The 15,369-nt window shown below is 45.0% G+C and overlaps 1 protein-coding gene across 1 annotated transcript in view; it reads left to right on the top strand.

Moving 5' to 3' along the window:
- LOC126341392 (uncharacterized) overlaps positions 1-15,369 on the top strand; it is a 402,286-nt gene that overhangs the window by 18,124 nt on the left and 368,793 nt on the right. The window lies entirely within an intron of this gene.

Here is a 15,369-nt window from a genome sequence, read left to right on the forward strand (position 1 = left end):
TAATGACTTCCATCCCAACTCGTGTATCATATCTGCCACACTCTCTCCCCTATAACGTGATAATACAAAACGAGCTGCCCTTTTTTGCACCCTTTCGATGTCCTCCGTCAATCCCACCTGGTAAGGATCCCACACCGCTCAGCAATATTCTAACAGAGGACGAACGAGTGTAGTGTAAGCTGTCTCTTTAGTGGACTTGTTGCATCTTCTAAGTGTCCTGCCAATGAAACGCAACCTTTGGCTCGCCTTCCCGACAATATTATCTATGTGGTCCTTCCAACTGAAGTTGTTCGTAATTTTAACACCCAGGTACTTAGTTGAATTGACAGCCTTGAGAATTGTACTATTTATCGAGTAATCGAATTCCAACGGATTTCTTTTGGAACTCATGTGGATCATCTCACACTTTTCGTTATTTAGCGTCAACTGCCACCTAACTAAGGGCGTCACACACATCCATCCCCGAGGCAGGATTCGAACCTGCCACCGAAGCAGCAGCGCGGTTCCGGACTGAAGCGCCTATAACCGCTCGGCCACGGCGGCCGGACGTGCCAGTCGGTTGTGTGGTGTCAGCATCACAATGCCGTTGACCGTTGAACGTACCGTGTTCAATGATTTGGATGTCAGTACGCCGATGCTATATTAAGCTTCCTCACACCACAACACGTGCACCACCAATACGATCATGTTTGGTAATGTTCCTAGCTGCACACCACTTGCCTCACTGATGACCTTAGAAGCTAAGTCCCATAGTGCTCGGAGCCATTTGAACCAAAAGGCTAAGTCCAGCATTGTCGAACATGGTCGCTTTGATGGTTCAGGTTGTTATCGCACGGGGAAGCATAGTGTTACATGGAAGTACTGGTCTACGAATCATGCTCCTTTCCAATGTCTTTCGAGGGGTTCATTCACCCCTGATTACATATTAACGGATGGCAATGCGCGTTCGTGTCGAGCACCACAGGTGCAGGAGCTGTGGCGAACGCAACTACTTTCGGCTGACCTGCCCATTCCTCCGCTTTAAAACCCATCGAGAACGTGTGGGATGCCTTAGGGAGACGTACAGCTGCACGTCCAGATTTACCAACCAACAGTGGTCAACCGCGCTAGTGAAGGAATGGGACGCCCTGCCAAAGATTCCCTTACCGACACGGACCGTGCATCCGAGCGTTGAGCGTGCCGAGTTTCTGACGTCATAGCGTGGAATAGCACGTTCGGGACTCTTTCCGAACGTGCAGAGCAATATCTGGCATATCAGATATTCTGACGTGCCTCTGAGCGTTGACCAATGAGATGGCACAACGCCACCTACGTCACACGCACGCTGTCTCCCTTCAGTACAGAGTTGTGAGGCGCCATATTGGCATTCATTTCAAGCCTATATGTATAGATGCCCTTTTCACCAGCAAATTGAGAATTACTGGAAAACCCGTTGTTAACTGTGTGATTCGTTCCAATAAAATAATGAGAAATATCATTTTCGTGGCAAAAGAATTATTGTAACTTTCGTATTATGAGAGTAGGCTATTTGAAGACAGCGACACACTGAAGATCCACCCAAAACGTAGTGTTCTTGGTACAATTTGTTATAATTAAACTTCAGTTAGTAACATATCTACGATTGAGGTTTTCAGCAGGGGTAAGACACTGTTGTCAGACATAATTTGAAAGTTGTTGGTGTAGCGTAATGGTTAGCTTCACCGTCTGCTGATACGATTCGTGTTGGGGCGGCGTTTCGTGTTTTGCCACTACCAAATTTTTTTCCTAGCATTCGCGTTTTTATTAGGTTCTGGTACTTTATTATTAGTTTAATATAAGTATATACTATAATATTTGATGTTATGTAAATATAAGTTCACCTTTTTTTGAGGGGTGACTGTTCGATTGGCTTAATCTACAGGACAGCTACTTGTATAAAGATATTTTGCTCCTTTTCCTTTTACGCTTCGTGATTCACATGTTACAAAGATTCTGCTACTGGGTAGGAACAGTGATAAAAAAAAAACTGATCTGGGGGTTTTACTAAAATGTAGGAATGATGAAATAATGTTTATCTTATGCGGGGAAGTATTCCAAATTTGTACCGCACAGTTTGTAATGGAACTTTTATAAGTCTGTGTCCTTAATGATTGGACACGGTACTTTCCTTTTCGCGGACGATGGAGGATATGTGCGTTTTAATACAGCTAACGTGGGAATTTTACGCGCGCCCGTTGAGTAAACAGTGTGATTTACAAACTAGAAACATCCCTCAACTGCCGCTGGAGCGTGTTGCGATCGCGTATGCCACGTTGGGGCCCATGTACCGTATGCACAAGTCGCATCGTTCCTGAGCGTTCAGCAGCACGTTGAACTTGGCACGCTCAACGTTAACGTTCGACAGCACAGTCCGTGTGTGGCCATCATGGGAGCACATTGCAGAGTAAGTACTGCCATCCGTGGTGATCACACACCCTGTTGAGAACAATGTCCTGCCGTTTTTAATGTTCTTTGAATAAAAATGTCATTTCTGCTCGTCTCGTTGCGTAGTTCTTCGTTACCATCTGTTCTATACTGCAGTAGCTCTTTCTATGTATGGCTCAAGTTTCATCGAGCTATTTTACTTGGCAGTGACACATCACGCGGAAGTTAGTTTTCACCGTAAGTTTCACGCCAGGGTACTTCTTGATATCAGACAAGCGAACCCGACCTTGGAACGACTTTCCCAAAAATCTCAGGATTTACATACCTTTCGGGTTTCAGAAGACGGTTAATGGTGCTCCCTCACATCACAGCAGCAACGCTATCCTCAAATTTGACTGCAGCGCGTATCGCTGCCATTTCCACTTCGTTACAAAGCTCAGCAATGTATTTCTTTGGTGAGAAAGCATTCGATATGATTCTTATTATTTTAGCTTTGTTTTCTGTAATATTCCCTTTAATTCTTGCAAACTGTAACAGGCTTCCAGGAAACTAAATGTGCCATCAACGGATATTTGCTTCCGGTGGTCGAGCTACAACGTTGCTGTCTCAAAGCAGAGGTTCTAGGTTCGAGCTGAGCAACCAAACATTCATTTACTATGTTTATTCGATGTAGTTACTGCAGTTTAACTCATGACTTGTGTTCACGCGACATAGAGAAGACAAGATAAAACGCGAAATCAGTTGGTGTAAGTAAATACAGTGCGCGTGACGAGCGAGTGCCTAGACGGCAGAGATACAAACACTGGCGTGCTGTCTGTATGGCGAAGAGGCCAACTGAAAATCTAAAAAAATGGTGAAAATAATGTCAAGAATTTGCACCTGAATACAGGGAATTACATTTGTTTTTTTGGAAAAGCGTCGAGGAAATAGTGAGAGACCGAAAAGACTAGAGGAGGAGAAATAAGTGCTAAAGTTGTAATGGAGGAACTTGGCGATGCGTCATCATATTGATGGGGACTAGGGATCATGCAAATATTATTTGATATGTGATAAAATACTACATTTTACTGTGATTCTATTCGATCGCGCCATGCGGTGTTCTTTGAAGAATAACAGTTCATATTTTTAAGAATAGAATTCTATTTATTGTGTTATCAGAATCTGCGAAAAGCTTCAATCATGTATATGATATATCAAGCGATGAAATTCTGCTTACTTCCCACGTCACAGTTCGAAGTTTTTAGTTTTAACACCGACTACAACAATGGCTGTTAGTGAGCCATTGTTACCTAAGAATAATTACAGCACATCGGTACACCGGGAACTGCTGGAATGATTGGTAAGAGTTATACTATCCGTAGTGCCATATGATAAACGTGTCGTGTACGAGTCAAGAACCGTCTGCTGTGAACGTAAGACACAAGGTAAATATTGTACTAAGAAGGAAACATCACCAACGTGACCTCTATTTTAAGAAGAAAAAAAAAAGACACTAGCAGGATATCAGCCGCAGAAACCGATCCTTCTCGAAAATTTGGGACATAATGCAGATGGTACGCAACTGACCTTTTGAACGTACAGCTTTTTAACTTCCGCGGACCGTTTGGTTGTCACTCACTCCGCCCCACTGCAGCCGCCTAGAGCCCGAGCGTGAAGTACTGCACAGTGGAGTCACGAGGGGGTTTGTGAACTACTACTCTGACATTCGTAACATGCTTTGTTCATTGTGTCGAAGAGAACGGTTTCTAACTTGTAGCTGGTGCCAGAGGTTTCTTTGCTTTGGACATTTTTATGTTCCAATTCACAAATGAAGCGTAAATATTCGGAACGAATGAGTGTGTAATTAAAGAAGTAGCGCACCACTGTTTAATTACTAATATCTCTGTTGTACGTTAACTTCTTTGGCTTTGAAAGCTGGCACTGTCAAAATTAAGCACATTTCTGGAAGATGCGTTATTCTTCAATTTGAATGGGATGATTAAATTGTAAATCGAAAATAATTGGTTTAATTTCATATTAATTCTTCAGCTGTGAAGGTTTATTCGTTTTTGATTTTGAGGCGTAGTATAGTTGGACAGTGTCAATACCAGAATATTGTTAGAATACTACTTAATATGCACTCTAAGAAAGAAAAAAAAGAGAGAACGTCGCACTACTAAGGAATTATCCGAGTGGGACGGAAATTAGTAGATGTGATGTACATTTACGTACGATCAAATGATTACAAGGCCAGAAAAATTGGAAGATTTATAAAAGAGAATGAGCTTTGCAAATGAGTAAGTGAAGCACTCGTTGGTCCACCTCTGGATCTTGTGCAATCAGTTATTCGCTGGTCACAGGCGCACAGTTCGAAGCGGAACTCGTCACTGAAGACCTGCTTCACTCAATGAGATTCCAGGACGAAGACGTGCCTGGAGATGAGCCGGACAGCGGTGGGATGCCAACTTGACGGTCACCTTCCGTAAGGGCCAGCAACCACGAGTGATGGTTTAGGGTGACATTTCCTTTCGTGGCCCAACCTCTCTGGTTGTCTTCTGTGGTACCCTAGCAGCACTACCCTTCGTGACAAGCCATCCTGGGCTTACATTTCAGTGCGATGCCCGCCCACACACGGCAAGTTTCTCCTGCTTGTTTGGGTGCTTGCCAAATCCTACCTTGGCCTGCAAGGTCACCCGATTTTTCCCCATTTGAGAACGTTTGGAGCATTATGGACAACCGACTCGGGATTTTGACGATCTAAAGCGCCAGTTGGACAGAATTTGGCGCGATACGCCTCTGCAGGACAGGCGACAACTCTGTCAATGATGCCAACTGCTTGCATGTCGGCCAGAAGTGGACCAACGCGATGTTGACTTGCTCAGTTTGTGAAGCTTTTCTCTTGAATAAACCATCCAGTTTCTACTCAAATCGTGATAATTTGTTTTTGTCCATACATGTACACCACATTTACCGGCTTCCGTCCCATTCGAATAATTCCTTCGTGGTGCGTCTTTCTTATTCTTTCTTTTTTGTCTAGTGCCATGTTGATGTACTGTGTGCTTATATTACTATTTTTGGCGTAAAATAGCATTTGTTCCCGAATAAAATTCCTAAACGCGTTGGGCGGATGTCTCCTCCTCCTCTTCCCTAGGTTTCACCATCCCGCAAACAAGAGTGCTCTGGTTCTCTCTCCAATGTACAGTACTTCGCGCTCCGGCATTTGGCGGCTCGAGCGGGACAGAGTGAGTGACAAATAGCGTGCGGCAAGTTTAAATATTGTACATTCCTGAAGAGGGGCAGCAGCCTTTTCAGTAGTTGCAGGGGCAACAGTCTGGATGATTGACTGATCTGGCCTTGCAACATTAACCAAAACGGCCTTGCTGTGCTGGTACTGCGAACGGCTGAAAGCAAGGGGAAACTACAGCCGTAATTTATCCCGAGGACATGCAGCTTTACTGTATGATTAAATGATGATGGCATCCTCTTGGGTAAAATATTCCGGAGGTAAAATAGTCCCCCATTCGGATCTCCGGGCGGGGACTACTCAGGAGGATATCGTTATCAGGAGAAAGAAAACTGGCGTTCTAAGGATCGGAGCGTGGAATGTCAGATCCCTTAAACGGGCAGGTAGGTTAGAAAATTTAAAAAGGGAAATGGATAGGTTAAAGTTAGATATGGTGGGAATTAGTGAGGTTCGGTGGCAGGAGGAACAAGACTTCTGGTCAGGTGACTACAGGGTTATAAACACACAATCAAATAGGGGGCATGCAGGAGTAGGTTTAATAATGAATAGGAAAATAGGAATGCGGGTAAGCTACTACAAACAGCATAGTGAACGCATTATTGTGGCCAAGATAGATACGAAGCCCACACCTACTACAGTAGTACAAGTTTATATGACAACTAGCTCTGCAGATGATGAAGAAATTGAAGAAATGTACGATGAAATAAAAGAAATTATTCAGATAGTGAAGGGAGACGAAAATTTAATAGTAATGGGTGACTGGAATTCGAGTGTAGGAAAAGGGAGAGAAGGAAACATAGTAGGTGAATATGGATTGGGGCTAAGAAATGAAAGAGGAAGCCGCCTAGTAGAATTTTGCACAGAGCACAACTTAATCATAGCTAACACTTGGTTTAAGAATCATGAAAGAAGGTTGTATACGTGGAAGAACCCTGGAGATACTAAAAGGTATCAAATAGATTATATAATGGTAAGACAGAGATTTAGGAACCAGGTTTTAAGTTGTAAGACATTTCCAGGGGCAGATGTGGACTCTGACCACAATCTATTGGTTATGACCTGTAGATTAAAACTGAAGAAACTGCAAAAATGTGAGAAATTAAGGAGATGGGACCTGGATAAACTTAAAGAACCAGAGGTTGTACAGAGTTTCAGAGAGAGCATAAGGGAACAATTGACACGAATAGGGGAAAGAAATACAGTAGAAGAAGAATGGGTAGCTCTGAGGGATGTAGTAGTGAAGGCAGCAGAGGATAAAGTAGGTACAAAGACGAGGGCTGCTAGAAATCCTTGGGTAACAGAAGAAATATTGAATTTAATTGACGAAAGGAGAAAATATAAAAATGCAGTAAATGAAGCAGGCAAAAAGGAATACAAACGTCTCAAAAATGAGATCGACAGGAAGTGCAAAATGGCTAAACAGGGATGGCTAGAGGACAAATGTAAGGATGTAGAAGCTTATCTCACTAGGGGTAAGATAGATACTGCCTACAGGAAAATTAAAGAGACGTTTGGAGAGAAGAGAACCACGTGTATGAATATCAAGAGCTCAGATGGCAGCCCAGTTCTAAGCAAAGAAGGGAAGGCAGAAAGGTGGAAGGAGTATATAGAAGGCTTATACAAGGGCGATGTACTTGAGAACAATATTATGGAAATAGAAGAGGATGTAGATGAAGACGAAATGGGAGATACGATACTGCGTGAAGAGTTTGACAGAGCACTGAAAGACCTGAGTCGAAACAAGGCCCCCGGAGTAGACAACATTCCATTAGAACTACTGACGGCCTTGGGAGAGCCAGTCATGACAAAACTCTACCAGCTGGTGAGCAAGATGTATGAGACAGGCGAAATACCCTCAGACTTCAAGAAGAATATAATAATTCCAATCCCAAAGAAAGCAGGTGCTGACAGATGTGAAAATTACCGAACTATCAGTTTAATAAGCCACGGCTGCAAAATACTAACGCGAATTCTTTACAGACGAATGGAAAAACTGGTAGATGCAGACCTCGGGGAGGATCAGTTTGGATTCCGTCGAAATGTTGGAACACGTGAGGCAATACTGACCTTACGACTTATCTTAGAAGAAAGATTAAGAAAAGGCAAACCTACGTTTCTAGCATTTGTAGACTTAGAGAAAGCTTTTGACAATGTTGACTGGAATACTCTTTTTCAAATTCTAAAGGTGGCAGGGGTAAAATACAGGGAGCGAAAGGCTATTTATAATTTGTACAGAAACCAGATGGCAGTAATAAGAGTCGATTGGCATGAAAGGGAAGCAGTGGTTGGTAAAGGAGTGAGACAGGGTTGTAGCCTCTCCCCGATGTTATTCAATCTGTATATTGAGCAAGCAGTAAAGGAAACAAAAGAAAAATTTGGAGTAGGTATTAAAATTCATGGAGACGAAGTAAAAGCTTTGAGGTTCGCCGATGACATTGTAATTCTGTCAGAGACGGCAAAGGACTTGGAAGAGCAGTTGAACGGAATGGACAGTATCTTGAAAGGAGGATACAAGATGAACATTAACAAAAGCAAAACGAGGATAATGGAATGTAGTCAAATTAAATTGGGTGATGCTGAGGGAATTAGATTAGGAAATGAGACACTTAAAGTAGTAAAGGAGTTTTGCTATTTAGGAAGTAAAATAACTGATGATGGTCGAAGTAGAGAGGATATAAAATGTAGACTGGCAATGGCAAGGAAAGCGTTTCTGAAGAAGAGAAATTTGTTAACATCGAATATAGATTTATGTATCAGGAAGTCGTTTCTGAAAGTATTTGTTTGGAGTGTAGCCATGTATGGAAGTGAAACATGGACGATAACTAGTTTGGACAAGAAGAGAATAGAAGCTTTCGAAATGTGGTGCTACAGAAGAATACTGAAGATAAGGTGGATAGATCACGTAACTAATGAGGAGGTATTGAATAGGATTGGGGAGAAGAGAAGTTTGTGGCACAACTTGACTAGAAGAAGGGATCGGTTGGTAGGACATGTTTTGAGGCATCAAGGGATCACAAATTTAGCATTGGAGGGCAGCGTGGAGGGTAAAAATCGTAGAGGGAGACCGAGAGATGAGTACACTAAGCAGATTCAGAAGGATGTAGGTTGCAGTAGGTACTGGGAGATGAAGCAGCTTTCACAGGATAGAGTAGCATGGAGAGCTGCATCAAACCAGTCTCAGGACTGAAGACAACAACAACACAACACATTCAGACGTTCATAAATGCTTACGGTCAGAATTGAAGCCCGAATTTTCGCACCGGATAAATATCTGGGGCTGATATCTTGCTAGAGCGCTTCTTTCTCCTTAAAATACGAAGTCGTGTTGTAACTGAAGCGGAGTCAGTGGCCAGCATCTAAGATGTATCGAGCGTGTGAGGGTTCCTCGTGGAGGTCTGTTCTGTAAGACCTGCTGTGATCCCAGTATATTGTGCTTGAACTGTGCCACCAACCGAGGTGTCGCAGTGGTTAGCGCACTAGGCTGACATTTAGGAGGACGACGGTTCAAACCAGCGCCCGGCAATCCTGATTTAGGTTTTCCGTGATTTCTCTAAATCGCTATAGGGGAATGCCGGGTCGGGCCTTTCGAAGGGCACGGCCAACTTCCTTCCCCATCCTTCCCCAATCCGAGTTAGTGTTCCGTCTCTAAAGATCTCTTCGTCGGCGGGACAATAAACACTGACATTCTCCTCCCTCCTCCTTCAAATGTACCAATATAGTGTCTTGGATTTCAAGGAGAGCATATGTTGGTGGTGTTCGCTAGTGTGTGTAAGAACTTCTGCTAAAGCGCGGGATTGACGGGCACTGTCAGCACTTAAGCCAGCCCTTGCGATGTAATATATTTACGCCCTATTTCCAAGCAATGAGATGGCCATTAGAATCGGATGTGGGACAGACATATGTGGGATGACACTCCTGCCTGTCTGAATACGAGTGGTTATCAATTCTGAACAGAAGTTGTAGCCGCGTGGACTAAGGGCGCCTTGTCACGGTTCGCGCGTCGGGGGTTCAAGTCCTCCCTCGGGCATGGGCGTGTTTGTTGTCCTTAGCGTTAATTTAAATTACATTAGTTTAGGGACCGATGACCTCAGCAGTTTGGTCCCATACGATCTTACCACAAATATCCAAAAATATCCAGAATGTTTAAATAAATAACCCCAGAAAACAACTGACATCGTGATAAGTATATTAATATTCTGATATTGTATACCACATTAACGCTTATTCAGTATAACCTGTAATGGGAAAAACTTATTTCTCGTTTTTTAAAATCCATAATACACTCCTGGAAATGGAAAAAAGAACACATTGACACCGGTGTGTCAGATCCACCATACTTGCTCCGGACACTGCGAGAGGGCTGTACAAGCAATGATCACACGCACGGCACAGCGGACACACCAGGAACCGCGGTGCTGGCCGTCGAATGGCGCTAGCTGCGCAGCATTTGTGCACCGCCGCCGTCAGTGTCAGCCAGTTTGCCGTGGCATACGGAGCTCCATCGCAGTCTTTAACACTGGTAGCATGCCGCGACAGCGTGGACATGAACCGTATGTGAAGTTGACGGACTTTGAGCAAGGGCGTATAGTGGGCATGCGGGAGGCCGGGTGGACGTACCGCCGAATTGCTCAACACGTGGGGCGTGAGGTCTCCACAGTACATCGATGTTGTCGCCAGTGGTCGGCGGAAGGTGCACGTACATGCCCGTCGACCTGGGACCGGACCGCAGCGACGCACGGATGCACGCCAAGACCGTAGGATCCTATGCAGTGCCGTAGGGGACCGCACCGCCACTTCCCAGCAAATTAGGGACACTGTTGCTCCTGGGGTATCGGCGAGGACCATTCGCAACCGTCTCCATGAAGCTGGGCTACGGTCCCGCACACCGTTAGGCCGTCTTCCGCTCACACCCCAACATCGTGCAGCCCGCCTCCAGTGGTGTCGCGACAGGCGTGAATGGAGGGACGAATGGAGATGTGTCGTCTTCAGCGATGAGAGTCGCTTCTGCCTTGGTGCCAATGATGGTCGTATGCGTGTTTGGCGCCGTGCAGGTGAGCGCCACAATCAGGACTGCATACGACCGAGGCACACAGGGCCAACACCCGGCATCATGGTGTGGGGAGCGATCTCCTACACTGGCCGTACACCTCTGGTGATCGTCGAGGGGACACTGAATAGTGCACGGTACATCATAACCGTCATCGAACCCATCGTTCTACCATTCCTAGACCGGAAAGGGAACTTGCTGTTCCAACAGGACAATGCACGTCCGCATGTATCCCGTGCCACCCAACGTGCTCTAGAAGGTGTAAGTCAACTACCCTGGCCAGCAAGATCTCCGGATCTGTTCCCCATTGAGCATGTTTGGGACTGGATGAAGCGTCATCTCACGCGGTCTGCACGTCCAGCACGAACGCTGGTCCAACTGAAGCGCCAGGTGGAAATGGCATGGCAAGCCGTTCCACAGGACTACATCCAGCATCTCTACGATCGGCTCCATGGGAGAATAGCAGCCTGCATTGCTGCAAAAGGTGGATATACACTGTACTAGTGCCGACATTGTGCATGCTCTGTTGCCTGTGTCTATGTGCCTGTGGTTCTGTCAGTGTGATCATGTGATGTATCTGACCCCAGGAATGTGTCAATAAAGTTTCCCCTTCCTGGGACAATGAATTCACGGTGTTCTTATTTCAATTTCCAGGAGTGTAGTACAATTCACACTCTTGTTGTTTCTTCCAACATTTTTTCTCACGGTCCGCATTCCAAAGCCATGCAACGTTATGGTCCAGAGATTCGCTTTTATTTGCTTCTTTATCAATCTCAAGTCAGTTTTTGGTACAACTAAATATATTTTGTTCTGAGAAACCTTTTTTTAGTTGCTTGACTTCAGTTTCTGTTTGAGCGCATTTTATATAATCTTCATTCTTCAGTAGTAACTCAAGCTTCATTTAAATTGATGTACTGTCGCTGTAAAAGGTATTACACGTTCAAATGCGAAAGTTCGGTTACAAAAGTAAGCATCTTACGAAAAACCTTATGTAGTATGCCCATCGCTAAACAACGCTGCAGAAATGATTTTGGCATGTTAACGAGATTCTTCTTGCGTTGCAAACCATTAAGTTAATTGTACAGTCAAACTTTTAGGATAACAAATGATTGCTTATTTTGGAGATCCCAAAGTGACTGTTTCGTTGTTTCGTCATTTCGTCATTTAATCTAGTTAAAGAGGAATCTCGTGTTTGCCATCATGCGCTATTTCGAAACATTCGCGGAAGTGCGTAGCAGGCAGACGCTGAGAACACTGCAAGAAATATGATCATCTGCATTTAGACGACGTTTGTTTTTCAGTAGAGTGCACTGTGGCCTTGAGAAGGCACGTCCGAACTGTTTCTGCTAACAAATCCAGCTATGCTAGCCAGAGGCATTTCCTGCGGCTAGTTCGGCAAAATTAGACCCATTGTAGAGATGCAGGAACGTAGCAAAATTGATAGCCTTGCGTAGTAGGAGAGCACTAATGCGTATCGGTAGTAGAAACGTGTAACTTGTTAGTTAAAATTCACAATGAATCAGTGTGACAAGGACCTGTCTTTTGCTGGAAACATTCATCAGAGCGTCAGAGAGTTGAGGAAACATTCTCGTACTTGGCTTCTTGCCTTACAACGTGACCACTTAACGATTCTGCGACCAAATAAATCTATAACATCACACATTCCAGATTTCTGTGGAGGAGCAAAAGGAAGTTTTTAATCTAGTAGGAAAAAAAGAAAAAAAGAAAAATGGGCGTCAGTTCTACTGTATGATGTCAAAGATTCGAATGTGCTCCGAACAAATTTTGGCTAATTGTAAGTTTGATTCTACTTTACTGCTTTATCACGCGTTCCACTGTTGTTCGAAACAACGCCATGTGACGAAGGAGAAAGGAGGAGAAATCCGTTAGATGCTACAGTAGCGAACGCAGCACTGCCACGCAATTGCTAAATACGTGTGGGAATTGGATGTATGTCCTGATCTCTTTCTCTCACCCCTCACGTATCTCTTTGTCCATCTTCTCCTCCCCCCCCCTCTCTCTCTCTCTCTCTCTCTCTCTCTCTCTCTCTCTCTCTCTCTCTCTCTGTCCACCTCCGCTTGCCACTTCTCTCCAACCTTCAGTCTTGTTTATTGGTATTGCAAGCTGAACCTTGATTGGAAATTGATGGCGCTTGAAACGAATGGGTAAATCATTTGGGATCGTCGGTATGTAGAGTATTGGAGAGACCTCTCGAGCTGCTGGGCATGTGAGGATAGTACCCTCAATTACAGTACATAGTTTTCATCTCCGAGAGGGTAGGATTAAAAATTTTGGACAATTCAGATTCCGTAGTAGTAGCAGCTGATAAGCCATGAATACAACTTTATTGTTTTGTGTTAAAACTGGCAGCAAGGAAGAAAAAAATATAGCACATTGTTGTCTACTAGTTTTGTTTAGTTATATATAAGGTGAAGGAATGTATCTGGAAGAACAATTTGTCTAATAGCAAATGCCCTGATGTCGTAGTTGAACCTGTCTGCGAGAGAGAGAATGAAACCATCCATTTTCACAGCAGAACACAGAATTTTTTTCTTGCAGTCGGTTTTTACGGGGGAAAAAATGTTGACCTATGTCCATCCAAATGTTTCTTAGAACACTGTAAAAATTTGAAATAAATCTATGAAGAACTTTTCTAGATTTTTGGTAACAACATTAAACGTAATCTTGTCTTTAAATGGTAGTAGAGTCTAACCAAATACGTCAGTGCATGTAATGCATAAAATGAAATGTCTCAATTGTGCAGAGGCCCCTTGAACTTTGCATCATTTGCTCAGACATGCCACTACGGATGATAAATGACGAATGATTATGTAAGTACTCCGTAAGTACAAACTGATGTTTCCGTGTACAAATGAATCTATTTGTCTAATTAATGTTACCTATTTTGTACGTGAATCGATGTTCAAGTGGCTCTGAGCACTATGGGACTTAACATCAGACGTCATCAGTCCACTAGAACTTAGAACTACTTAAACCTAACTAACCTAAGGACACCACACACGTCCATGCCCGAGGCAGGATTCTAAGTTGCGACCGAAGCGGTCGCGTGAAGCGATGTATTGCTTACGTAAATATTTTGTAGCCACTCAGTGTCATGCAGACACTTGCTGTGAATATGACATTTTATTGCTCTCAACAGGGAATTAAATGTAGTGTTTTAACAAGATAACATACACTTCTGGATACTACATGCGTCTATTTTGACAACAGATGTGTACAACATAACAGATAAAATTACAGATACAATGTTATAAATGATAACGCTTTTCCTGAAACATACACTCCTGGAAATGGAAAAAAGAACACATTGACACCGGTGTGTCAGACCCACCATACTTGCTCCGGACACTGCAAGAGGGCTGTATAAGCAATGATCACACGCACGGCACAGCGGACACACCAGGAACCGCGGTGTTGGCCGTCGAATGGCGCTAGCTGCGCAGCATTTGTGCACCGCCGCCGTCAGTGTCAGCCAGTTTGCCGTGGCATACGGAGCACCATCGCAGTCTTTAACACTGCTAGCATGCCGCGACAGCGTGGACGTGAACCGTATGTGCAGTTGACGGACTTTGAGCGAGGGCGTATAGTGGGCATGCGGGAGGCCGGGTGGACGTACCGCCGAATTGCTCAACACGTGGGCCGTGAGGTCTCCACAGTACATCGATGTTGTCGCCAGTGGTCGGCGGAAGGTGCACGTACATGCCCGTCGACCTGGGACCGGACCGCAGCGACGCACGGATGGACGCCAAGACCGTAGGATCCTACGCAGTGCCGTAGGGGACCGCACCGCCACTTCCCAGCAAATTAGGGACACTGTTGCTCCTGGGGTATCGGCGAGGACCATTCGCAACCGTCTCCATGAAGCTGGGCTACGGTCCCGCACACCGTTAGGCCGTCTTCCGCTCACGCCCCAACATCGTGCAGCCCGCCTCCTGTGGTGTCGCGACAGGCGTGAATGGAGGGACGAATGGAGACGTGTCGTCTTCAGCGATGAGAGTCGCTTCTGCCTTGGTGCCAATGATGGTCGTAGGCGTGTTTGGCGCCGTGCAGGTGAGCGCCACAATCAGGACTACATACGAGCGAGGCACACAGGGCCAACACCCGGCATCATGGTGTGGGGAGCGATCTCCTACACTGGCCGTACACCTCTGGTGATCGTCGAGGGGACATTGAATAGTGCAAGGTACATCCAAACCGTCATCGAACCCATCGTTCTACCATTCCTGGACCGGCAAGGGAACTTGCTGTTCCAACAGGACAATGCACGTCCGCATGTATCCCGTGCCACCCAACGTGCTCTAGAAGCTGTAAGTCAACTACCCTGGCCAGCAAGATCTCCGGATCTATCCCCCATTGAGCATGTTTGGGACTGGATGAAGCGTCGTCTCACGCGGTCTGCACGTCCAGCACGAACGCTGGTCCAACTGAAGCGCCAGGTGGAAATGGCATGGCAAGCCGTTCCACAGGACTACATCCAGCATCTCTACGATCGTCTCCATGGGAGAATAGCAGCCTGCATTGCTGCGAAAGGTGGATATACACTGTACTAGTGCCGACATTGTGCATGCTGTGTTGCCTGTGTCTATGTGCCTGTGGTTCTGTCAGTGTGATCATGTGATGTATCTGACCCCAGGAATGTGTCAATAAAGTTTCCCCTTCCTGGGACAATGAATTC

The sequence above is a fragment of the Schistocerca gregaria genome, chromosome 1 (genome assembly GCF_023897955.1).
Source record: "Schistocerca gregaria isolate iqSchGreg1 chromosome 1, iqSchGreg1.2, whole genome shotgun sequence".
Lineage (NCBI taxonomy): Eukaryota > Metazoa > Arthropoda > Insecta > Orthoptera > Acrididae > Schistocerca > Schistocerca gregaria.